Source organism: Sapajus apella, unplaced genomic scaffold, assembly GCF_009761245.1.
Source record: "Sapajus apella isolate SASKATOON/1434 unplaced genomic scaffold, GSC_monkey_1.0 scaffold138, whole genome shotgun sequence".
Classification (NCBI taxonomy): Eukaryota; Metazoa; Chordata; class Mammalia; order Primates; family Cebidae; genus Sapajus; species Sapajus apella.
The window spans coordinates 2,133,682-2,160,236 of record NW_022437078.1 but is presented as its reverse complement, the minus strand read 5'-3'; the positions used below and the strand labels follow the sequence as shown (position 1 = coordinate 2,160,236).

General features: G+C 37.8%; 1 protein-coding gene and 1 long non-coding RNA gene across 2 annotated transcripts in view; one reads left to right on the top strand and one right to left on the bottom strand.

Annotated features, from left to right (window-relative positions):
* The window catches only part of LOC116540317 (dapper homolog 3-like), a 434,808-nt gene that overhangs the window by 60,616 nt on the left and 347,637 nt on the right, over nt 1–26,555 (bottom strand). The gene's annotated exons all lie outside the window — the stretch shown is intronic.
* LOC116540313 lies at nt 18,715–22,799 on the top strand. The gene is made up of 2 exons (XR_004264387.1): nt 18,715–18,803; nt 21,839–22,799. It is a non-coding gene; the product is annotated as an uncharacterized LOC116540313 (long non-coding RNA).

The following is a 26,555-nucleotide window of genomic DNA, read 5'->3' as shown; positions in this document are numbered from 1 at the left end:
TCCTCCTTAGAGGCCTCCTGTGGTCTTCGGCAGTTTGTTGTTCTTTATTTATATGTTACTCATAACCAGTTTATGTAGGCACTGTGTAAGTCCTTTCTCCTTTGCTGCTTTAACTAACAGCCATGGATATTTGTTCTGTTTTCTGACATGACAAGGTGATGGTTACTTTCAATTCATGTATTTTCTACCACAGACCTGGATCAGTAATTCCTCTAAGAAGTGTGACTTACTTAATGATGATCATTTTCTCTGGCCTTTTTCAGAGGACAGATTTACTAAAGATGTTTTGTTTTGTTCCCAAATAAAGTCATCCTCATTCAAACTGATATTTACAAATCAAATTCAGGTCATGATTTTATTTAAACTCATCTGTCACAGCTGTTTTTCATTTCTCAGACACAAAATACTCTGCATCTCAATGACTAACATAATTCCTCATTTGACCCTGATGATAGACATTTAGGTTGCTGCCAGTCTGTTGCTATTATAAATACTGCTGCAATGAATGGTCATTTGCTTGCATCTTTTTATAGTGTTGCAAGTTTATCTTTGGTATGGGTTTGAAGATGTGACCCTGTATGAAATGATAGGCAATACATATATTAATGAGAGCATATTATAATGCAGGATATATTTCTACATAATTTTACACAGTATTTTCCTATGTCATTAACTACTCCTCTATAGTTCCATTTTGCAGCTCATATTACTGAACATCCAAGCTGTTTTCTATGGATTACAATTTTAAATGTATTCACGACTATCTGTATAGATAAACCACTCACATTGAGTTTTCAAACGTACCTACTGATGCGCTAGTTTCCACCCTGGCTTGATAAAACTTCTTTGAACAACCTATTACACTAAGTAGATATCAGTCATCACATGCCATAGATAATGCAACGAGGGGATTCATAAAGCTACTCTCAAAAAGTGCTCAGTGGTTATAGCTGTGTAGTGTCCAATGGATTCTCCTCGCCTAATGCCCAGATAGAGCTGATTTATCAAGACTGGAGAACTGTAATAGATAAAAAGTTTAATTCACTCAAAGCTGGCTAAACGGGAGACTGGAGTTTTACTTAAATCAGTCTCCCTGAAAATTTGGAGACTAGGTTTTTTTTTAAGGATAATTTGGCAGGTAGAGGACCAGAGAATGAGAAGAGTTGATTGGCTGGGGTAGGAGGCGAAATCATAGGAGATTGAAGTAGGTTCTTCTTGCTGTCTTCTGTTCCTGGGCAGGATTGCAGAATTAGTTGAGCCAGATTATTGGTCTGGGGTGGCGTCAGCTGATGCATCAGAATTCGGGGACTGAATAATATCTTGAGCACTGATCTTAGGTCTTACCATACTGATGTTATTCCTAGGAACAACTGGAGAAGTTTGGAATCTTGTGGCCTCTGGCTGCATGGCTCCTAAACCATAATTTGTTAGTCCTACAAAGGCAGTCTGGTCCCCAGGTGAGAAGGGGATTTTTTTCAGGAAAGGGCTGGTATCAACCTTGTTTCAGGGTTAAACTATAAACTAAGTTCCTCCCAAAGTTAGTTCGGTCTACACTCAGGAATAAACAAGGGCAGCTTGGAGGTTACAAGCAAGAAGGAGTCAGTTAGGTCCGATCTCTCTGACTGTCATCATTTTCTCACTGTTAGAATTTTTTCAAGGGTGACTTCAGCTGGAATGAATATTGGACTAAGAGCAGCATCTGACCTCAACTTTGTCACTACTTTTGTCTATGAGTCTAGTCCACACTGGTTAGACTAGGTGACTTTTTAAAATTTTCTTTCAGCTTTAAAAATATATATAATTCTAACAAATTGTGTACATTTTAGTGTCCTCTAAGTTCCCAGAAGTCAGGACTATTCTGTTATCTATTCTGTTTTTTATTCCACTAAGCATCTAATATCATGCTTTCATCGTGGCAAGCTTTATTACCTGCATGCTGAATTAACTTTTTAGACTCCTTACTGGCTGCTGAACTAGAGTATATGGCTCTGAGTCTAGAAGAGATGCATGCCTAATTTAAGTCCTACAAATATTTACTGACTGCCTCTTATTTACCAGGCACCCAGCTAGTTCAAATCTAATATTTAGATAAATTAGGTTTGTTAAGGAGTACATTTCCTTTAAAACATATAGTCTAAACATTGTCACTTGAAATCTCCTTTCTTTGCCACCTAATAATAGTAGAGGTGTATGTGAGATGTATTTACTTAAAACTAGGTCACTGTGAGCGAACACCAATCTTCAAATCCATATTCATCTACAAGAGAGACTTACCTTTTACATAATTTCTAATTATGTCCCCACTTTCAGTGGGGTGCCTGCAGCATTAACTGGAAAAGGAGACAGAATAGTAACAAGGGGACTCTAATAAACATGTTTCTAGTTTTCTCTGATGTTCTTTGGAAGAGACCCAATGTAGAAGTGACCTGTATAGATGTCAAAGACATAAGTCACACCTTAGTGAAGAGCCACGTTTTCTACTCTTCTCCTCTCAGTCTATCGGAGGCTACTTTATTTTGTCCTTTAAGGAAACAAGAAAAGAAAGAAAGAAAAAAGTTAGTAGCCTCAGGACTAAATCCTTCTGTGGGGAAAAAACAGATAAATGGTAGCTGGCAATGCTATAGGCGAAGCATTGGAGAAAGCTTTCTCTGACACACTCTCTGAAGCCACACATATTTCTGGCTTCCCATCACATACAACAGGGGCATGGTGGGCTTAAAACAGCTTTCTTCTTGACCACATCTATAAACTGAATGAGGGAAAAAATAGAATAATTGGCACACCATCCAGGTTTTCTAGTTTAAACTATATTTGAGGTGCAAGAATCAAGCCCACCTCTACACTTTGAATTGAAGAATAATGAAAAGTCCAGTGTTCCTGTTTATGTATTTATAACATAATATAGAATTACATACTCAATAAATCAGAATAATTCAAGAGTTAATATTAGCCTGACAAACAAAAATGCTACTTCGAGTTTAGGAAAGAGAAAATAAAGGGATGATGATTATACACATGTCTACAAAAAAGAAAGGCCTCTGAAAATACATTAATATTACAAATAAATGTAAATGTTTGCAAAAATGTTTAGAGATATTTAAATATAGAAAGTTCATGTTTAATTGGAACCCAAACATCCAGATGTCTCCTAAAAATCCTAAGACCCTCCTACTAACTTAGACCTATATTGGGTTCCTATCGTAGTGCCTCTTGCATAGCAACAACTAATCATTAAATCAATAAATATATTATAGTATTTGTTTTACTATATGGCATAGTGATTTGGAGGCTTTCAAAGCTGGAACACTGGGTATATTATATATATAGTTATTCAGTTTGCCAAAAAGCAGACAGGTCCCATCTCTCTTCATGTAGTCAAATATAAATCTGCATATTTATTTTCAAGTCTCAACCAAATCACTGGACTATTAACCAGGGTACTTATGAGTCTTAAGGAATTCATGGAAGGAGGGAAATGCAGTGTTACTTTGGAAATTCAGTCAGCTGAATTTAAGATGGAAGTGAAATTCTCTAGAGGTATAAACTCAAACTCAAACTTCTCTCGGAAATTTTTTTTTCTCCTTTCTTTCCTCCCTCTCTTCCTTGATTTCTTTCTTGTTTTTAATAACAATCCATAATACTCATGTATCAAATTTTATAATGGATTTTAAGAAGGCAAACAAACTTTTTTAAAAATAAAGTGCTTGATATTTATTTCAGCTATAATGTTAGTTTCTAGTAAAGGTTTATGAGAAAGATAGAGTAATGGTTCTCCAAGAATGCTCGCATCCCAATCCCTGGGACAAAAGAATATGTTACCTTATATAGCAAAAGAGACTTAGCAATGTAAAAACATCAAGGATCCTGAGATGGGAAGATTAGCCTGGATTATCCAGGTTGGCCCAATGTAATCAAAGGGTTTTTGTAAAATGGAGGCAAAAGGGTAAGAAAGAGATTATAAACTATACTTTTCATTTTGAAGATGGAGGATAAAGAAATGGGCCAAGGAATGCAGATAACTTCTAGAAGCTAGAAAAGGCAAAATGAATTACCTCCTAGAGCATCCAGAAGGAATGCAGTCCTGCTGATACCTTGATTTTAGGACTTCTGACCTCCAGAACTGTATGATAGTACATATGTGTTGTTTTAAGCCACTGCATTTGTGGTGCTTTACAACAGCAGACACAGGAAGCTCTGGTTTATGGTTAAGGAGAGCAATATAGTTTGTGCTTTGCATAAAAAGCATAGCTCTGAGATATTGCAGGCTCAGTTACAAACTACCTGAATAAAGCAAGTATCACAGTAAGGTGAGTCACAAGAATTTGTTTCCTAGTACATAGAAAAGTTATGTTTACATGATATTGTAGTCAAGTGTGCCATAGCATTAGGCATAAAAAACGTATTCATCATAATTTTACAAATATTTTATTTGTAAAAAATGCTAACTAGTGCCTGAGTCTTCAGCAAGTCTTAATCTTTTTGCTGGTGGAGAGTCTTGCCTCAATGTTGCCTCAATGGCTGATGACTGATCAGGGTGGTGGGTGCTGAAGCTTAAGCTGGCTGTGGCAATTTCTTAAAATAAGATGACAATGAGTTTTGCAGCCTCAGTTGGTTCTTCTTTTCATGAAAGATTTCTCTAAGGCATTTGATGCTGATTGAGAGTATGCTACCCAAAGAAGAGCTTCTTTCAAAATTGGAGTCATCCTTTCAAACCCTGCTGCTGCTTTAGCAATTAAATTTATGTAATATCCTAAATCCTTTGTTGCCATTTCAACAATGTTCATAGCATCTTCACCAGGAGTAGACTCCATCTGAAGAAATCACTTTCTTTGCTCATTCAAAAGAGGCAGATCCTCATCCATTCAAATTTTATCATGAGATTTCAGCACTTCAGTCACATCTCCAGGCTCCACTTCTAATTCCAGTTCTCTGGCTTTTTCCACCACATCTGCAATTGCTTCCTCCGCTGAAGTCTTGTACCCCTGAAAGTCATCCATTAATATTAGAATCAATTTTTTCCCAAGTCCTGCTAATGTTGCTCTTTTGACTTCTTTTCATGAATCACAAATGTTCTTAATGGCATCCAGAAGGGTGAATCCATTCCAGAAGGTTTTCAATGTACTTTGCTCAAATCCATCAATAAATCACTATTTATAGCAGCTATGGCTTCACAAAATATATTTCTTAAGTAATAAGGCTTGAAATTCAAAATAACTCCTTGATCCATGGGCTGGAGAATGAAGGTGGTATCAGTAGGCATGAAAACAACATTTATTTCCTTGTAAATTTCTATTTAAAGGTCTTAGGTGGCCAGGTGCATTGTCAATAAGGAGGAATATTTTGAAAAGAATCTTTTTTTCCCCAAGCTGTAAGTCTTAGCAACAGGCTTAGAATATTCAGTAAGCCATGCTGTAAACAGATTTTCTGTAATCCAGGCTTTGTTGTTCCATTTCTAGAGCATAGGCAGGGTAGATTTAGCCTCATTCTTGAGGGCCCTAGAATTTTCAACATCGGTTAATAATCACAATCTTCAACTTAAAGCCATCAACGTCATTATCCCCTAAGAAGAGAGTCCACCTGTCCTTTGAAGCTATGAGGCCAGACATTGACTTCTCCCCTTGAGCTATGAAACTCCTAGACATCATCTTCCAATAGAGGGCTGTTTCATCGACACTGAGAATCTGTTGTTGGGTGTAGCCACCATCATCAATGATCTTAGGTGGATTTTCTGGATAACTTGTGCAGCTTCTCCATCAATACTTACTGCTTCACCCTGCAGTCTTATGTGACAGAGATGGCTTCTTTCCTTAAACTTCATTAACCAACTCCTGCTGGTTTCCAACTTTTCTTCTACAGATTCCTCACCTCTCTCAGCTTTCATAGAATTGAAGAGTGTTAGGGCCTTGCTATGCGTTAAGCTTTGGCTTAAGGAAATGTTGTAGCTGGTTTGACCCTCTATTCAGATTGCTCAAACTTTTTTCATACCAGCAATGAGGCTGTTTCACTTTTCTTTCTGTTTTTTTTTCTTCTTCTTCTTTTTTTTTAATCATTCATGCGATCCCTGGAATAGCACTTTTAATTTTCTTCAAAAACTTTTCCTTTGCATTAACAACTTGGCTAACTGGTGCAAGAGCCCAAGATTTTAGTCTGTCTTGGCTTTAGACCTGCCTTCCTTGCTAAGCTTAATCATTTTTATTGTTCGGTTTGAAGTGAGAGATATGTGATACTTCCTTTCACTTGAATACCTTGAGACAATTAGAGGCAATTAATTGGACCATTTTGATATTGTTGTTACTCAGGGGATAGGTAGGCTCAAGGAGATGGAGAGAAATGGGGGAATAGCTGGCCAGTGGAGCAGTCAGAATGTACACAACATTTATTGGTTAAGTTCACTATCTGATATTGGCAGGCTCTGTTGCATTCCAAATCAATTATAATAGTAACATCAAAGATCACTACCAAAAAAATTATCATAACAGGTAAAATAGTACTGGAAAAATTTGAAAGTTTGTGAGAATTACTAAAATGTGACACAGAGACACAAAGTGAGCACATGCAGTTGGAAAAAATGGCACTAATAAACTTTCTCAACACAGAATTGCTACAAACCTTCAATGTGTAAAAAGCATAATATCAGTGAGGCAGAATAAAGCAAAGTACAATAAAACTATCAATACCTGCATAGTTTACGGCAGAAGTATAGATGAAAATAAAGCAAAACAAAAAATCGACTTGGCTATTATCTAAACTTGCCTGTAGATAAGAGTCATGTGGGGGATTAATTGAAACTACAAACATCCCTTACATCTTCTGTAGATACTCTGCTTCACTAATTCTAGTCTAAAATAGAAAATGAAGCTCATGAAAGTGAGATGATGTGCTGAAGGCCAAAATGGTGGTAGCTAGAGTAGAGCAAAATGGACTTCCCAAGCCATCGTAACAAAAATTACTGTTACTGAGTTATGTATTATAATAAAATGTCTTTTATAATGGATGTGAAAAGGGCCATATAACAATTATAGGGATTAGAACGTAATATTATAATTTTTAAAACTAACACAGTGTCATAAATACCAGGGGGAGAGGAGCTATGCAAAATTAAGAGTTTTAAGGACCTGTCATAGACTAAATGTTTGTGTACCCCCAAAATATTCCTAAGTTGATACTCTAACTCACACTGTGGCTATAGTTGGAGGGGGGCCTCTAAGGAAGTAAAGTTAAAAGAGGTCATATGAGTGGGGTCCTGATTTGATAAGATTAGTGTCCTCAGAAGAAGAGATGCCAGAAAGCTTGTTCTCTCTCTTTCCATGCATATGCACCATGGAATAGCCTTTGGAGGACATAGTGAGAAGGGAGCTATCTCTAAGCCAGGAAGAGAGCTGTCACCAGAAACTGACGCTGCTTTCATTGGATCCGGAACATCCAGCCTCCAGAACTGAAAAGAGATAATTTTCTGTTGTTTAAACAACATAGTCTATGGTATGTTGCAATGGCAGTCAAGCTGAATTACATAGGTCCATAACAATCAGATGCCTGTGTAGTCCTGCTTTAGATACTGATTTAAGGAAGCCAGTTTTAAAGGACATTTCTGAATTAATTGGCAAAATTTTAATGTAGCATGGGTATTAAATGAGATGAAAATTTGTTAGAATGGAAAAGTGTAGATTACAGAAGGAGAATACACAGATTACAAAGCAGTATGTATAGTATTATCTTATGCTGTAAGAAATAAGCATATATGTACATGTGTGCATGTATGCTATGATTTGAATGTCACTTCCAAAAGTTTGGTTGAAAGTTAATGGTTGCTGTGATGGTATTAAGATGTTGGACCTTTAAATGGTTACTAGGTTATGAAGGCTCTGTCCTCAGGAATGGATATATGTCTGTGTTGAGGGAGTAGGCTCCCAATAAAAAGGTAAGTTTGAAATGTCTCCAATTCTGTCTCTGCCTCAAATGTTCACTTGCACTTCTGCCATGAAATGACTGCAGCAAGAAGGTGCTCACCAGATCACATGCCAAGCAGACAGTGGCACCATGCCCTTGGACTTCTCAGTCCCTGGAACTGTGAGCCAATTGAATTATTTTTCTTTATAAATTACCTAGTCTGTGCTATTCTGTTATAGTAGCAGAAAACAGGCTTAGGCAGTATGCATGGGTGTATATTCACACACCTATGTATGTATGTGTGTGTGCACCTGCAAAGATATATACTAAAGGGTTATGGTTTGGATCTTTCAGTGGTAGAAATGCGATTTTTAATTTATCTTTTCTGAGTATTCATTAATTTTCTACAATGCAAATGTACTGCTTCCATAAAAATGAAATATTGTTTAAGATAATTGATGGTAAGTCCTTCTATAGGAAAAAAATTCTGTCAATTTATAGAATGCTTCTGATCCTCTTCATACCTTATACCAATTTCCACTGTAACACTTTTTTTCTAGTGAACTAACTACACTTATGATCTGTATTTATCTGTAGGGAGAGCTATTAACAGATACTCTGCCTGGTTAAAACATGGAGGACAGCAAGTATTATTTGCCTATTGAGTCCCAAGATTTCATTTATTTATAGCTGAAGCAACTCATGATTCAATCTAACTAATTCAAACAAAATCTTACTAGGTGAATTAAGCCATCCTCCCTAAGAAAATATTCCTCTAAATTTTAAAAAGAATAATACCATCATCTGGTCTGACAAGAAAGTATTCAGAATACTATCAAGCATGGGAATGAAGGGCCATAACTGAAATACAACTTTTTGACTTTATTCCATTCAGCAGCCTTTGCTGAGCATCGAATGTGTTCAACGCCCTAGGCTTGAACACTTCACTCACTCCTATCTGAAATGTCTTATTCTTTCTTCTTCACCAACTATACGATTTTTACCTCTTCTTAAAGACCCTACTCTGATTCCAATTTTTCTAAAAAGCCTTCTCTTACATCCCCAGTCCAGAGAAAATATTCCCTTCTTCTGAAAATGCAAGGTGCTTAGAAGCTCTTTGACTGAATATGTAACAAACATTGAACACTCTAAACATGTTTAATTCTCCTCCTAGAAGATTGTAGGACCCTGTAGGTAGAGTCCTTTTTTAAAATTCTTGTTCTTTTCCCACAGTGTTTTACTCTTGGTAGACACTGAATAAATGTTTGTTGGTTAACTGACATATTTGGGATTTGCCTTTCTCTTGGTCCAAAACTGTAGCACAAAACTGTGAGAGTACAGTTAATATTTATTGAAGTGAATGCCAACTCTCTAAACATGGTAATGATTCCTTTTTAAAGAGTCTTGAATTTTACTCTAATTTTTCATTTGGTTTTTAAAAGGGTAGGGCTGGTTTATTAATTTACTATATGAAGAAGAAATCTCTTCCTTCCAGTATGTGCCAGATGGGATGAAATAATGAGCACCGAAGGTTTCCACAGTCATGCTCCAGGTGACAAAATAAAAGCTTTTTCTAAGCAATAAAAATGTTCTTTCTCTGCTAAGAATGTGTCTTAAGAAGCAAGAATCAGCCAGCTAAAAGGTGTATCTTTGCCCCCACTATCCCAGTGCTGAGCCAAGAATAGGGAATACTAGAGAGGTGAAATTAGGCATTTGCCAGTGGAGATGCAAGAGGGTAGGTGACATTTAATCGAGAAATTGCCTAAATTTCCATCTGTATAATAAGAAAATAACAAATTGAAATAGTTGGACTTTGTTGTGTGTCTATTAGCTAAAGGCAGGTGTCATCCAATTTCATTTTTTAAGACAAAGGATCTTAACAAGATGGCTCTGTTCCGTGCGCTAAGGATACATTTAGCAACATGGGAAGCTTCATGTATTGACACTTGTTCTTCCAGAACTTTTGACCCACTCTATGTTCAGCAAAAACTGGTTATGAAACTGCCTTTGTAAAAATTATAACTGTGGGAAAATTATGACAGTAAAAGAGATCTGATCTAATCAACCCCCGTTTTACTTTTAATCTCCAAGCTGTCCTTAATCATTCCTGGCATTGGGCCAAGCTAATGTTGGGAGACCTTTAGTTTCCAGTTTAAATGACAATAGCCTTTCTACAAAAGTAAACTGCCTTTGTAAAGCTAATGAAAGACCACTAGGTAAGGAGGCTGAGAAGAGCCTGAGTTTCTATCATTCTACAGGTTACAAGATTCACAACTTCCCCAATTACTCCAGCAGATAATATCACTCTTACAGAACCTAAAATTGGCCTTCTGAGATGTATTTTCGGGTTTCTGCATATTTGACAACTGATAGCTTCACCCAGACCCACCATCTGGTCCTGTGGCCCCATCAAGAGGCTGACTGAGCATACACATGAACCATTTTCCACTCCCCTATGATTGCGTCCCCAACCAATCAACAGCCCTTGATTCCTGGCCCATCAAAACTATCCTTGGAAAGCTCTGGCCTCTGAGTTTTTGGGGAGACTGATTTGATTAATTACACTGCAGTCTCTCGTTCAGCCTGCTCTGCATGAATTAAACTCTTTCTCTATTGCAATTCCCTGTCTTGATAAATTGGCTCTATCTGGGCAGTGGACAAAAGGAGACTTTTGGGTGGTTACAGTCACAGTTAAGAATGGGCTGTGGAGTCAGCCAAATTTGTGTTAAATTCCTGCATCTGTCGTTTATTAGCTGTTCGGTTTGGAGCAAGGGTATTAGCCTCTCAGTTCTTCAGTTTTGTCATCTTTGAAATGGCAAGTGACACTTTCAGGGTGTCTAATATCTGACCCATACTTCTTAAAATACGGAGGTTCTGTTATTCTCTTCTATCACCAAAAAAAACGCCTATTTTAATTACTTAAAAATTCAAACTTCAGAGTATACCTAACTTCCAGATTTGGAGGAAAATGGTCTCCTTGCACAGTTCTAGACAAGAATGGAACATTTTAGATTCATCATAATGGTTGCAACCCAAGGCACTTGGTGTTGCTCCACTTTGGTTCTCCACATGTGCCAGTGTGGTCACTAGCTCTCATTTTGATCAAGCTCTTTATACCTTTGCTTTGACACCTATTTCTTCCCTATTCCTAGCATGCCCTTGGCTGCTATTCTCAGTGGAGTCAAATTCATCATACTCCAAGGATGAGTCCAAAGGTCACTCATTGCCTTTGTGAGGTTATGCAATCCACAGTCGGAAGTTACTATTCTTTCCTATTCTTTCTGGAACCTCCTCACAATATTTACAGATTACCTCTCTCTTTTGTTTATTTTATTCTACTTTGCATTATGATGATCTTCCTTACAGGAAACTTTTTTTGCACACCCTACAACACATGCCTCATTTCTCAAACGTTTGTCATTTTATAGAGAGCACGCATATCTTTCACACAGGTGTGAAAGATTCACCACGTCTAGAGTTGTTTACATAAGAGGTACTCAATAAATGGTTGATGGATGAATGATAAATGAACAACTTCAATCCTGTTGAAGATCAATTTAAAAACTCAATCTCTACGTTAGGTGGAACATTCTTCCTTTTCCTTCAGCCCCTCCTCTTCATCATCTCTCTTCTGATATTTTCACTCTTCCCCACTAAACAGCATTTTAGGTGTCTGCCTTTTGGAAGTATTGGTAAAAAATTTCTGCCTGTACCCCTATCCTTCCTCATTCTTTCACGCCCAAATGAGGAGAATGGGATAATCTTCCCAGTAAGGAAGGAGGTGGACCCAAGTACACGGCAATCAACACATTCCAGGGCTCAGCATGCTACAATATTGATAAGTCAGCCTGATTCAGAGGTGCTATTGGCCTAGGCCATCTTTACTAGCTCAGCTTATCCGTGAGGCCTGTGTTGACTTTTCAATTGGCTTATAACTTACAGAGGGAAAATGGGTATGATGTACCTCTAGATACACATATAATAAAGTCCTGACATTGAGCTGATGCTGGGAAGGATACCAGATAAAACAGTTTGAAATATACTTCAGAAGGAAACACAGAACATCACAGTTTATGCATCAGAACAAGAGAAAAATTCCAAGTTTGCCTTTTAAGAACTGAGATTCTAAATCTGATGATGTTTTATTAATAGGCTACTATAAAATCAAAATGGGCCTTCAGCCAGTACATCCCTGTATTAGAGGCTTACACATCATTGGGCCATGCTCTATATTAGGGTGGCACTAGATTCAGTAGAGAATGTTAAAAGCCCTAAAATAATTTGATGTAGGATTTAATAGTAGATGCCCCACTATAAGAGATTAATGAAAAATGTCATCTAAATGGAAATGAAGGCACGCATCTGCCCACACTCATGGGAGGGTCACAAACAGCTGGATGAGAGATCCTGAACACTACACCACACCACCTAGGTTTTTGAATTCATTTGCTCCAACAGCAAATGCAGAAAAGTATAAAGTGGTGGCTTTTCACACTCACTGATTTTAATTCAACAAGCATTTAATCCGTTTCTACTTGGTATGCAGTGTGCTAGCAGTGCCGGCTGCCCCGAAGCATAAAGACACATGTCATCTGGCTTGTTGTGTACTCCACACTGGTATTTCTGAATTCCTCTACCGGATAATTATAATCAAGGGCAGATCCAGATTTTGTGGGGCTGGAAGCTTACACAATTTGTGGGACACTCTTTAAGACAGAGAATATAAAATTATAAACACAAAATTAAGTGGACATTCTTGGAAGGGGCTCCTGCTTGTCAGAGACACCAAGGCTTAAGCTTCATCAGTAAATCTTCCTCTGGCTGTAGCACAGTCGTGCTATATAAAATCCCCATAAAATTCTCTAGTAAATGGTCTGCTCAGTGTAAAAGGAATATGCAAGGGGTGAAACACCAATGATGATGGTGATGATGATAATGATTATGGTGATGATAATAATTATATTTATACAGCACTTACCTCTGTACCATTTCATGCTCTTGTCATTGGTCAGTGGAAACCTATATCAGAGGATGAATGACAGCTCTCTGCTAACCTCCATTGTCTTGGAGCTCCACTTTTAGCTACTCTCTCCCACATAAACCTCTTGTGTGAAACCTGCTGCTCCTACAAATGACCTGACACTCACTGTAACTTATCTTCACAGTGCACTATTCAGAAGAATTTGAAGAGACTGCACATCAATCTCTTCCATTTCTAGAGAAGTTTAGAGAAATTTTTTTTTTCTTTTTTGCAGGAGTCATGACAAGAGACAACTGAAGCTTTTCTGCAAATATATCTCCCGCAATATGTTACTTCTCTTTCTCTTTCATAATGTGAAACAGAAAAAGAAAACTACTCTCTAGGTGGTAAAAGGTTCATTGGATACCCTGCAAGGTATAAAAGCTGAAATGAGAAAACATACAATTCTTTAAGTCTAGGTGAGTTAGATTTCCAAGCATTGCTTTTCCCTAACTGCTTAGTTGATTTTCAGACAAATGTTTCAGTTGTCTAGTTTTCAGTTTATTATTTTATTCAACAGATAGTTTAAATATCTACCATGTGCCTGTACTTTATTAGACTCTAGCATTCCAGTCATAAATTTGTGAGAAAGAGCACATGCTTGGATACCATCATGCAAAAATAAGCCCCCCACAAGGAGCTTGATCCTTTCCTTGTTGATGGAGGATGTCGCCTTTAAGTTTGGTTCAGGATGCTAAGGGAGCTGGGTGGGGGCATACAGAGATAAATATAGCAAACCGTATTTGAAATTTTCTTTTACAATTAAAAAATCAATATTGTCAGTTATAAATGCATATATTAATAGCATGGTATAGAAAGCAAAAAATGAACACGTAGAACTAAGTGTGCTGGCTGATTCACTAGAGAGGCATAGGGTATGACAGGGGCAAAAACTATATGGTATTATTTGTTCTTAGGGCTAGGTGGTGGAGTGGGCCATAAAGAAGGGGTTCTTAAAGGAAGCTGACTTAGGATAGAACCCAAATGTCTTTATGTATATGGGGACGGGGATGCCACCTTGATGAAAAGGTTCTGAGGCAGGAAAGGCCTATTTCTGTTCTTAGGCAGATGATGAGGATGTCTGAATTGAAGAGCAAACAAGCAGATGGGCCTGGGGACATGGTCAGAAGCTACAGCGAGGAAGGTTTTGTAGGCCCTGCTAAGGATTTTGCCTCTTACCTAATATGTACCACTTTGCATATTTGTAATAACAACATTAGATAGAAAAAAAATTAAAACAGCCTCAGTATGTGGTATGGGAGAAAGAGTCCTTCGTAAGTTCTTCTGCACCTTTTCTAGAAACACAGAGCAAAGCTCCCCAGGAGGAAAGGCTGTTTACCCCCATATTCCCCATCTAACAAAGTAAGGAACAAAGCAAGGCTTTCGGCGTGCATGCTGCCTCTGTAAATTTTGCTTTCTTTCCTCATAAAGTGTCTACTTTGTTTATTTTCTTATGTGTGTGGGGGCCATTTTTTTACTTTTTATTTTGAAATAATTTTAGATTTGCAGGAAAGCTGCAAACACAGTACAGAGTTCCTGTATGTATCACATCCTAATAATTTTCCCAAACATGAACATCTTATATAACCATGGTACACACACTAAATTATAGACTTTTTTTTTCCAGTCTCATTGATTTTTTTCTGTTTCAGGACTCACTTTATGATATCCCACTGCAATTAGTTGTCAGGTCTCCTTAGCCTCCCTCAATCTATGACAGTCTCTTCATCTTTCCATACCTTTTGTGACCTTGACACTTTTGAAAAGTACTGGTGAGGTGTTTTGTAGAATGTCTGCTTGCCTTGGGGTCTATCTAATGCTTTCTCATGATCAGGCTGAGGATATGAATTTCAGGAAAGGATGCCTTCTCATTGGCCTTATGATCTGAAGTTCTCTACCAGCTCTAAGCTTTACAAGAAAGGCAGTTTCCCTGGTCTCTGCCCCCATCCAGAATAATCCACATATCATATATAAAAGAAGTTTAAGGTACGACAGTTATGGGAAGTCTTGTGTCCTATCTAGTTTTCTTTTTGGGAGCCTCAGTAACTTCTGACACTCCTCAAACTTTGTTATATTCATTGCCTGCATTTTTGCATTCTCTCTGCACCCTGAAGCTACTACAGATGCAATACGTTAGGTTGACATGATAAGTATTATGTTTCTTCAAAGAGTTTTTTTTAACATGATTATTTTTGGCCTTTAATAACCCCAGGGAATCTCTTTCTAGGTAGCCTCATCTGTCTACATTCACAGGGAATTAACACGTGCAAGACCTGTGTCTGCAAATTTTCCAGACCTCACTGTTTGTTATTTAAAAAGACAATGACTCATTCCCAATTATCTTTTCTCTTGCAGACAGAGCCATCTTCCTGAATTTAAATCACCCCCATCAACAAGCTACCTAATCTATGGGTGGAATTTTTAAAGATGGAACAGAGCAGATGCAAGATGTTTTGTGTGTCCTAAATAAGTTTGTGTAAATAATTTTCATTTTAGGTCAATTTGATAGGCAGAATTACCCGCTTACAGAGTTTAGGGAATTAGGACCTGAAAACTGTGCAGGTGCCATCAGGGGCATGGAAAGATGTGAAGAAATGCCTGGGGTTGGGGGAAACATTGAGGATAAAATGACTGCAGCTGCACTGTTTTATCAGCTCCATCACACTCGCTGTCACTGCCTTGAACACACAGGTTCTCTCCTGCCTCAGGGACTTTGCACATGTCTCTCCTGCTGCTCAGATGGCTCCTGTCCTCAGCTTCTTTTGCCTTTCTCAGGGAAACTTTTACCCACCTCCCAGAATAGATCTGGTCCTCTGTCATTTGCTGTCACAATTCCACGTTTTTCCTTCAGAGCAAGTAATAAAATTTATAATTATGTGTCTATTATAATTTAATAAAAATAATGTCAGCTAAAAATTACTGAGCACACTCTGCATATGCCAAGCACTGCACCTCTTATTTAGTCTTCAAAACAAAACCATGGGGACCCTGAGACACAATATGATCAATTTCCAGCTCTCCAGTAAACTGTAAGTGGCATGCGGACAGGTTCTGTGTGTCTGTTTTGCTCTACCCTGAATCACTAGTGCTTGACAAAGAGCTTGGCGGGAAAAAGCTTGGTATATATTTATTAAACAAATACAGCACGACATAGCAGAAGAAAAATGTGCTCTGGGCTGAAGCATATTTGGTCCCAAATCTTGAGACAGAGTATGAACCGCTCTTAGGGACCTACCAGGCCCCACTAAGTATGGAAATAAAGGAAAATTTGAGTCCCCTCAAGGGAAATTCCAGGCACCTAGCTAGCCCTGTAATCAGCAATTGAGGAAGGGAATAAATAACCCACGAAGCCAGAAAGTAATAAAAGCTTAAATAACAGTAACCCAAGTAAGTTAGAGTCTCAAGATGTTTTGTTCTCTAAAGAAACAAAAGATAGCATCTTGACGTATGTCCCTGAATTGTCTTTCAGAAACCTGGACCCCCATCAGATATAAGATGCCTACTGCTTTCCCATAGACCTTAGATAAGGGGAAGCTGAGGACTCAACTCTGACTGTCATTCTTTGTTTTAAATTTCTTCTTGAGGAGACTTGAAAGAGTCATGCCCTACAGGCCAGACTTAAACATTTCTTTCTGCTGATGATTTTGCCTGAAACTTCTGCTTTTCTGAAATGTACCCCTGCCTTTAAAAGCCCTGCTAGTATGCCATTGAGGAGTTCGGATCTTAAGTATTATCCACTCGGTTCTTTTTGCTTGGCAACTGCCGTACAAGTCTCTACATCCTCTCATTGCAAATTTTGGTGACAGTGTTTGGCTTTTTCTGCCCACGGGGCAAACAGACTCAAGTTTTATTCAGTGACAATCTCAATTCTGTGATTAACTAGCTTTGTAAATTTTAACAGCTTATTTAGCTTCCCCAAGTCCTGGTCTATCTGAGATCATGAAAACTCATCATAAAGGTCTTTAAAGGAATTAAATGAGATAATACAAGTGAAAGCACATTCTTGTGTCCAGCATGTATGTAACTATATAGCTGCTATATAACTAGCAGCTTCCCTATTCTTCTCCAAAATATTTCTCAGAGATATAGTAGTTCTGAAATTTTTCTTCTGATGGTATCACTATTCCTAGACACCATTTGGATACTTTGCTCACCAAAATGCTATGCTTTAGGATTATCACTTTGTGTTCCTTCTCTGATCTTATTCCAAGAATGAAGAGGGGTTAAATATAATTCACAGAAAGACATCAAATGGAAGTTAACAGGAAGTAGTCACTTTACAATCCATTTTATTGGACTACAGAAAGGCAAATCACATTTCTCCTCTGCCATTAGAGAATCACCTAAATAGCACCCTATTCTACTCTTGTTTTTTATTTTTATTTTTTATTTTTTTTAGACAGGGTCTCCCTCTATTGTTCAGGCTAGAGTGCAGTGGCACAATCATGGCTCACTGTAGCCCGAAACATCTGTGCTCAAGTGACTCTCCCGTCTTAGCCTCCTGAGTAACTGTAAATATAGGCATGAGCCACCATAGCTGGCTAATTTAAAAATTTTTCTTTTGTAGAGACAGGGTTTTGCTGTGTTGCCCAGGCTAGTATTGAACACTTGGCCTCAAGTGATCTCCCACCACAGCCTCCCAAGGTGCTGGTTAAAGGCATGAGCCACCGTGCCTGGCTCCATTCCACCCTTCAGGCAGACAAAATTACTGCTTTAACCACTCTGTTAAGGCTTTGGCAGCAGGTTAAAGTTGCGCTGGTAGATGATAGAATTCAATCCCAAACTTAAAAATGCGCAAGACAAAAGGGAATGATATTAGCATTTCAAAGTAGAAAAACAGAAAGACTCACAGAGGAAAACTTTAAGAAACACCTTAGGATGAAATTCCTTTGAAGTGCCTTGATTCCTGAAATAACAGAATGGTTCTCTAATGGTATCCATTATGTCTCACTAATTACCTTATGAAACTTACATTGGAAACATGTAGAAGGCATTATATGTTATAAAAATTGCCAAAAAGTATGAGATTAGAAGGTGTTCACACAAAAATATAACAAAACTGGCTTACATTTATTAAGTATTTACAATATGCTATGCTCTGAACTTCACATTTTAACTAGTTTTCATTGGATCCTATGACACATTTATCCAACAAATATTAACGAAGTGCTTACTATGCATCAGGCACTGTACTAACAGCAAAACAAACATAGTTCTTGCTTGTAAGAAAAATGAAATCTAATGGATGAGAAACATATCGAACAGTTTAATGTTTATTGCACAATTTCATATGATCAACTAATTGTGACTTGCCTAGGACTCTCCTGGTTTTTGCACTAAAAATTTCACATCCTGGGAATAACTTTGTCAGTGAGAATAACTGGTCACTTAGCAAAATCACATGAGACACAATTAATTATATTAAGTGCTATTATAAAAAAGTGCAGAGTTACATGAACTACTGATGGTTGGCCCTTGTTTATAGATGAAGATACCAAAATTCAGGAAAGTTAAGTAATATATCCACATTCATATGTGGCAAAGGAAAGGCCTGAAGCTTCATTGTTTCTGGCACCTAATTACATGACCTAATTTCATGTCTGACGATAAAATTTCTTCTGGTACTTTATACTTCAGAGTCCAAATCTAGACTTGCACAAATTAATGAAATGCTTTCAAAAGGGTTTGGTGGAGGAATGTTCACAGGACAAGGAAAGACAGAATTCAGAGCAAATCCTTTGGATCTGGATCCTAAATGCAGCTCCATCCCTGCTGGAAACACCTGCATATCTTTCAGCTGTGGGTGGCTCACAGACAAACGAAAGAAGGCATTTTTCTGCTTGACTGGAGTCTTTTGCAGGAGACAAAAAGTGTTTCTTCAAATGTGAGGAGTGGGGTAGGAGAGGGTGACTATAAAAAATTGGCAGGGCATACCTAAATACCTCTGGGCAATGGACGAAAAATATCCCTGAAGGGTATTTCAGCACTTCATTTTGGTTAGCAAGAAGCAGTTTTCCCTTGGTAGAAAGTCAGTGAGGAAAACATTGTGTTTTGCATTGAACAGTTTGATTTGACTGGCACCTTTGAGATAAGAAATCAAGTGCAAAAACTGGCAACATGAGCCAGTAAAAAGAGGCTAGGAGTACCCCCATCAGATGCTCACTCCAGCGATGTTTTGGTCACTGCTGTAATCCCTGCACACAGAAGATAACCATTAGATAACCATTCTGTTATTTCAGGAATCAGGACACTTCAAAGGCATTTCATCCCTTCTTTGGTCTGTTTTGGTCACTGCTGTATTCTGTGCACACAGAAAAGGACATGGCACATACTATACCCTCACTAATATTTGGTGAATGGTTGAATGAGAAAACAATAGTCTTAGTTTCTAATTTGCAAATGTGACAAAGCTACTTTATATCCCTGGGCCTTGGCTTTCTCCTCCATTCAAGGGGAGAATTTAACTGGATGAATCCATCCATAGATTCTTATTTCACTTATCCTCAGTGAGATAACTCAGAAACAGAAAGTCAACTACTGCATGTTCTCACTTATAAGTGAGGGCAAAACAGTGGCTACACATGGACATACAGAAGGAAATAGTAGACATTGGGAACTCCAAAAGGTGAGAGGGTGGGGGGAGAAGGAGGGCTAAAAAATTACCTGCTGGGTACAGTATTCACTATTTGGGATGATGGGAACACTAGAAGCACAAACGTTACTATTATGCAATATATGTATGTAAGAAATCTGCACTTGTATCCCTTAAATATATTAAGTTTTTTAAAAACTATTAGATTTGTTGAAGTTTGGTTCAGGAAGCCATGGTTCCTGAAGACATGAATTCACAAGTACCATAGAATGAAGAAACAGACAAATTTGAGCTTCTTTTTTTTTTTTAAGGGATCCTATTTTTAATTTTATTGATTTTGAGATGGTGTCTTACTCTGTCACCCAAGCTGGAGTATGGTGGTGTGATCACAGTTCACTGCAGCTTTGACCTCCCAGGCTCAAACGATCCTCCTGCCTCAGCCTCCTGAGTAACTGGGATCACAGGTGTGTGCCACCATACCTGGCTGATGTTTTTGTTTTAATTTTTTTGTAAAGGTAGGGTTTCCCCATGTTGCCCAGGCTGGTCACAAACTCCTGGGTTTAAGAGACTCTCCTGCCTTGACTTCCCAAAGAGCTGCAATGACAGGTGTGAGTCACCGTGCCAAGCCCCAGATTTGAGGTTCTGCCTGGTGCTGGGTGTATTTGGGGATGAAATGCTCCTGGACCCTTTATTGACAATGTATCTAAAAGTTGATTCTTTCATCTCAAGGCAGAAATAAATTTGAATAATACTCAAACAGTTAAAAAAAAAAAAAAAAGAAAGAAAAATCCAACCCATAGACAGGATGAGTCTGTGTCAGGACATATTTCTAGATGTCTAACTAGAGAAGAAGAGTTAAATAAATTATGGCACCATCATAAAATAGAAAAGTAAATCATCATTAATATTGATATCGTAGATTTGTTGACAAGAAAATTGCTCATGATACCATTAGTTGTTTTTTTTTTAAAGTTATATAACAACATAAGCCATATAGTGTGATCTATACATGTATTCATGTGCAGGTCTAGAGAGAAACCTGGGAAGATATACCCTGATATGTAAGCAGTGAGTCTCACTGAACTGTAGATTTACAGGTGAGTTTATTTTTATGATTATCTATCTATATCATCTAATTTTCCTCTATGGCTATGACTTGTCATATAATATAGATTGATATAATGACTTAGCACTTAATAAGCATCTAGTTCTTCAGTAATGAGGTGTTATAACGTAGGCATTAGAAGTTGGGCCCAGGAATCAGACCATGTGGTTCAAATCCTGGTGAATCCCCTTAGTTACTGTGTGGCCTCGGGTGAATTATTCAACCTCTCCTAGCTGCACTTTGCCCCTGTATAAAGCAAACAAAAATATTCAACTCATATATTGGTGCTGAAGTTTAAACTAGGTAATCCATTCAACATGCCTGACATATATCATACAGTTGATAAATGTTAGCTATTATTATGCTAAATACAAAGAAATAATTTTTAGACTATGTAAGCCTGTCAAATGACATGGACGTTGTCCTCAGGGAGTTTTAAATTTGGTGAGAATAATAAGACTAACACACAAGAAACAGATGGCAAACCTTAGTTTAACTTCCTAGAGTCACAAATCTGGAGGAATTTTCGCCTTTTGTCTTGAGGAGATTTTACATTCAATGAGAGGCCAAGTACTGTCTAGTGGGAACCTCTTTCCTCATCATGTCCACTGCCACTCCTCCTCCTCCAGTTCATGTTTCTCTTCTGCCTGCTCACTGCATTACATTCCAAAGGGTTTCTAGGCCCCTTGTCTCATTTTCAAGCTCCTGGTGTTGAGAACACCAGTGGTTCTCAAAGAGTGATTCTCAGATTTGCAGCATTAGTACCACCCGAGAACTTGTTAGAAATGCACATTCTTGGATCCTTAACCAAGAGCAAGTGAATCAGAAACTCCAGGGATGGAGCCCAGGAATCTGTGTCACAAAAAGCCTTCTAGGGGATCCTGATGCATATATCAGCTTGAGAATTTCTCTTCTTTCCGATATTGGCAGATCAGTCTCTCCAAAGCACATAAGCTCTGCCACTGCCTATGCCCCACTTGTCTCTGGCTACTGAGTAGATGGTGACAGATTTTCTGACGCTGCTACTGGAGGTCTTCTGCCTGCTCTTGCACCAATCTACTTTTTCGGGCTCATCGTCCACTACATTTTTTTCACTCAAAACATGCTCTGGTAAAACTAAATCATCTAATTCCTTCTAGACACAATCCATGGTATATTCTATGTGTTTTTCTATGCTTTTATTTGTACTATTTCCTAAAACTGCAATGTAATGTCTTCTTCCTTCTCATCTTAGATGTCCTAACCCTGCTCACCCTCGAGACCTAGGGCCCACCCATGAAACTTCTCTCAATAGATCCACAACCCCCTAGGAAATGACTGCTGCCTTCTTAGAACAACCAAACATTCAACTGACTCATTCTTCCCCCATTCATTTTCTTGGTATCACCACAGTGTTTTGTTTACTAGGGATGCCATAACAAATTACCATAAACTGGGGGGATTTAAAATAACAGTTTATTTTCTCACAGTTCTGGAGAAATCTGGTGCTGGTGTGTTGGCAGAGCCCCACCTTTCTCTTAGCAGCTGGTGCTGCCAGCAATCCTTGCTGTTCCTTGGCTTGTAGACATGCCACTCCTCTGCCTCTGCTGTCACCTGGCATTTCTTCTATGTCTATGGGTCTCTTATGAGAACATTATTAAGCCATTATTGGATTGGGACTCACTCTAAGCCAGAATGACCTCATCTTAACTTGATTACATCTGCAAAGACCCTATTTCCAAATAAGGCCACATTCGTAGATCCTACAGGTTAGGACGTCAACATATGTTTTTGGGGAACACAATTCAACTATGGTAATTTTTTATATTACATATCACCCCTAATCAGTAGTAAGCTCTTTGAAGGCAAGCACTATAGCTCATTCCTATTTTCCCTTCCCTGTATTATTTAATAAACAGAAAACCGAAGACATAAAGTAGAATGTAACTAAGCACCAGTTACCTTAACTAGTAGCTGAGCACAAAATTATGTGATGCGGTCCATTCAGTGTGGGAAATTGGGAGGTCAGGGAGGCAGGTTTATGAGGGCTGGAGTGCTTGGCAAAGGCTTTCTTGGGGAAGAAAGGCTGCTTAATGAGTAGACAGGATTTGGAGACAGAGAGAAAAGTGGCCGTAACTTTCCAAGTAGAGAAGCTGTATGAACAAAATATTGTCTATAAAATTTTTTTTAAAAACGATTAGATAAAGTACAGTTTTTAAAACAATTCTGTGTTGGCATAGCTAGAGCCCTAGAGAACAGATCTGGAGGTGAAAGATGGATATTGAGCAGAAATGGGAAATGATCCACCACTTGTTCTTTTTGTTAGTTCAATGATCATTGTTTAGTCTCTTCTCTATTTTTCCTGCTACTTTATTACTCCCTGGCGGGCTTCTAAATTCTGTTTCCAAGAGAAGATAATTGAATTGGCAGCCGAATATACCCATGCAACCCTGGACTTCATTCTCCTGATACTAAAGATCTTCTCATGCTAGAGGGCAAGCTAGAGACGGAGGAGAAAGTCCTCGTCCATTTTGGTTACTACAGTGTCCCCAGGGCTTGTCATGCAAAACAGCCTCCACAAGTGTATCTTGAATAAATGAATGGATGGATGGATGACAAGGCAACTATAAGACACACACACACACACACACACAAACACACACACACACAGACAGAGAGAGGGAGAGAGAGAGAGAGAGAGAGTATGTGTTTCAGTGTCATTCCATCCCATTAACTATAGATTCCTATTTACAGAAGAATATCCACAAGACTCTATTACTATGGGTTCTGAAAGTGTTGGTTGCTTATTTGATTCCACTTTTTGTTACTTAGTCCTTGACGTTGTTTATATTATTAATCCATTAGACAGAACCTGTGCTTCTATCTGTTTTAGATTCAGTTAACTTAGCATTTTCTTGATTAACATTATATCAGACACTACTAATGCAGAACCTGTTTGTATTCAAATTCAAAGCAGATGATGAGGTTGAGAATGGTGACCTTAATAAATTAATTTTCTAATTGCACTCTAAAATAGATCATAAAAGCCTAAAAGCTAGATGAAAAACATTTGATTCTTTTTCATAATTTTCCCCACATTTCCTCCAGTGTACACATACTTAAGGTGTATTAAACAAGCAGTAGATGCACTTCATGATTTCGTGCTGAGTGGTATGTCTTTTAATTAGTAATATTAACATTGAGAATTTTTCTTTGACAAGCAACAGTAGGTTTGAGATGACATCATGCTGCATTCTCTTCCTTGTTGAGAGGGGATTATTAAATTTTTATCTAGTGATTCAGAGAAAATATTAAATCTATTTCAAAAAAAATTTTCTCCATAAGTTTCTTACAATATGTGGTACACATATTTTAATGGCTCATCTAGGATTACTTCCTTCATTATATACAGAAGCATAGGAAAATCAAAAACAATATTCTGATTGATGAAACTGACCATCGTTTTCATTGTGGCAAGTATTTGACCAATTCCTGTATCCCATGCAATTTTTAGTATTCATTAAGGCAGAGCACTAAGATTTCTAATTTAATCATCATCACACTACTGAGCTAAAAATTATTGTTGCTATCATTTTACACAGGAAGAAACTGAGATATTAGAGGGTAAATAACTGGTTCACAAAGTGACTAATACAAGGAGTCCGATTTTAATTCAGTTCTGGCTGACTCTAGAAAGTACATGCTCTTTAATTATTCTCAACTCATTTTTTAACTGAAAAAAGGTAAACCATAAGAAAACCAGCTGATTTTGAAAAAGATTCATAGAGCAATGTTCAAAGGCTATTTCTGGGCTGAATGCACATTTTACCCTGTCTTCAATACTTCCAGTATGGCTATCAATGACAGGCACTGAACCCAGAAACAACACAAGATTCCGAAGCTGTTGTAGTAAAAATCCATTGTCTGTTTACAGAGAGTGCTATTAGCTGAGGGCATGCTCCAAAATTCCTATGTTGAAACTTAATTGCCATTGTGACAATTTTAAAAGGTGGGACCTTGACGAAATAAGGTGGGACCTTTAGGAATGAGATTCGCATCTTATTGACGAAGCTTCACATAGAGTCTACCCTTTTTTGCCCTTCCAATTTCTGCCGTATGAGTATACACTGTTCAAGGCACCATCTTGGAAGCAAAGACCAGGCACTCACCAGAAACTGAACTTGCTAGTGCCTTAATCTTTATTAGCATTATATCACATACTACCAATGCAGAACCTGGACTTGATCTTAAATTTTCAGCCTCCAGAGCTGTGAGAAATAAATAAATTCCTATTATTTGTAAATTACCCAATTTGTGGTATTTTCTTATAGCTTAAGAGTGTACCAGGACAATTAGCCAAATTTATTCATTGTCTAATATTAAAATAAATATTTTAATATTAGTTGGCAGTACAATTATTTCCTTTTAACCTGAAAGGTTTACTAGAGACTGATGTACTATGCAAATAATGTAGCATCTGTCTTAGCCCCCGTTTGTTTATTCTTTCTTTTTTCTTTAATATATAGTTAGCGTATTGAGTACCTACCATGTGCGAGGTTTTATGGGAAATCTACAGCATTTTAAAAGGTGACTTTCCACTCCCCACCTGCCATGCCATATAAGGAAAAGAGATTAGAATAAAAGTAATCATAATATCTGCTATTCAATTGTCATCATATTCTAATAAAACTGGAATCAGCATTAGACCGGTAAGAGTTGCGTACCAGGAGACATATTTGTATTGGCACCATTCCATTTTGTTTGTGCCCACGTGGGCAGGTCCTCAGAAATCCCTTCCACTTATTCAAAATTCACTTTAAACCATTTCTTCATACCAAGCTGCTGAAGCTGAGATGTCTTAAAGTACCTTCCTTTTTAGAAATTTGGTGTCCAACTTATATTTAAATACCTAAAATAGACAATACACCAGAATAAGGGTTTGGAATATCAACTAGGAATCAATAAGAATTTTTTGTGATTGAAAAAGCCAAAAAGCTTTTCTGATATTCCTAAAGGTATATTGCATTTGCTAACTCTGAAATACCAAGTGATGTCATCAAAATGCCTTTCTTTATTTGAGAGAAAATACTGCTGGTTAACAGCAGGTAAAATAAGTTATTCAGGGATTGTGGATTAAGCCGAAAGTCTGCAAACTATCACCTATAGACCAAGTCCTGCCTGACACTTGATTTTGTAAAGTTTTATTGAAATACAGTCACACCAGTTCATTCATACTTTTTTTCATATTTTTGTGCTACAGTGACAGAGCTGAGTCATGACATAGACATGGCCGGCAATGTCTAATAGACATTTACTATTTGACCCTTAATGAAAAGTTTCCCAACTCCTGGTGTAAGCCATCAGTCAGATTTTTCCCAAAGACCCATATCCCATGATCTATATACTCCCTTACAACTGCCTGATCCGAGGGATTACCTGAAGAACTTGAATAGAACCCAGGTACTAGGGACGACAAAGTAACATTAATCTTGGTATCAGCTGTGAATTGGGCTTGATACTACCAGGAAGCTGATGATTAAACGTACTTAGGTCTGTCCAAGGAGAAAATTCTTGAATAGTTTGGGCTCAAATAATGCTTTCATATAAAAATATGGACGTGTATAATTGAAAGTACATTGAGCCACACAGAAATAAGTTTAAATTTTGGCTCTGCTCCCTACCATTTCTGAGATTGGTGTTCCTCCTCCTCCTGAGAGGTCAGACTAACTTTCATACTCCTAGTATCCAGCAGGTTCCTTGTTATAGGATTTTATGCATAGACTTCCCTCAGAACATTTATCTCAGGTTGTTTTTATATACTCATAACTGCAACTATTTGATTATCTTCAATACACTTTAACATTGATGATAATTGTTGTAATGTCTGGTTTTTGCTCTCTAACATTACATTTGGGGCACAAAGTAGATTCTCAATAAACATGTTGCCTGATATTTGTTGTCAATCTAACAAC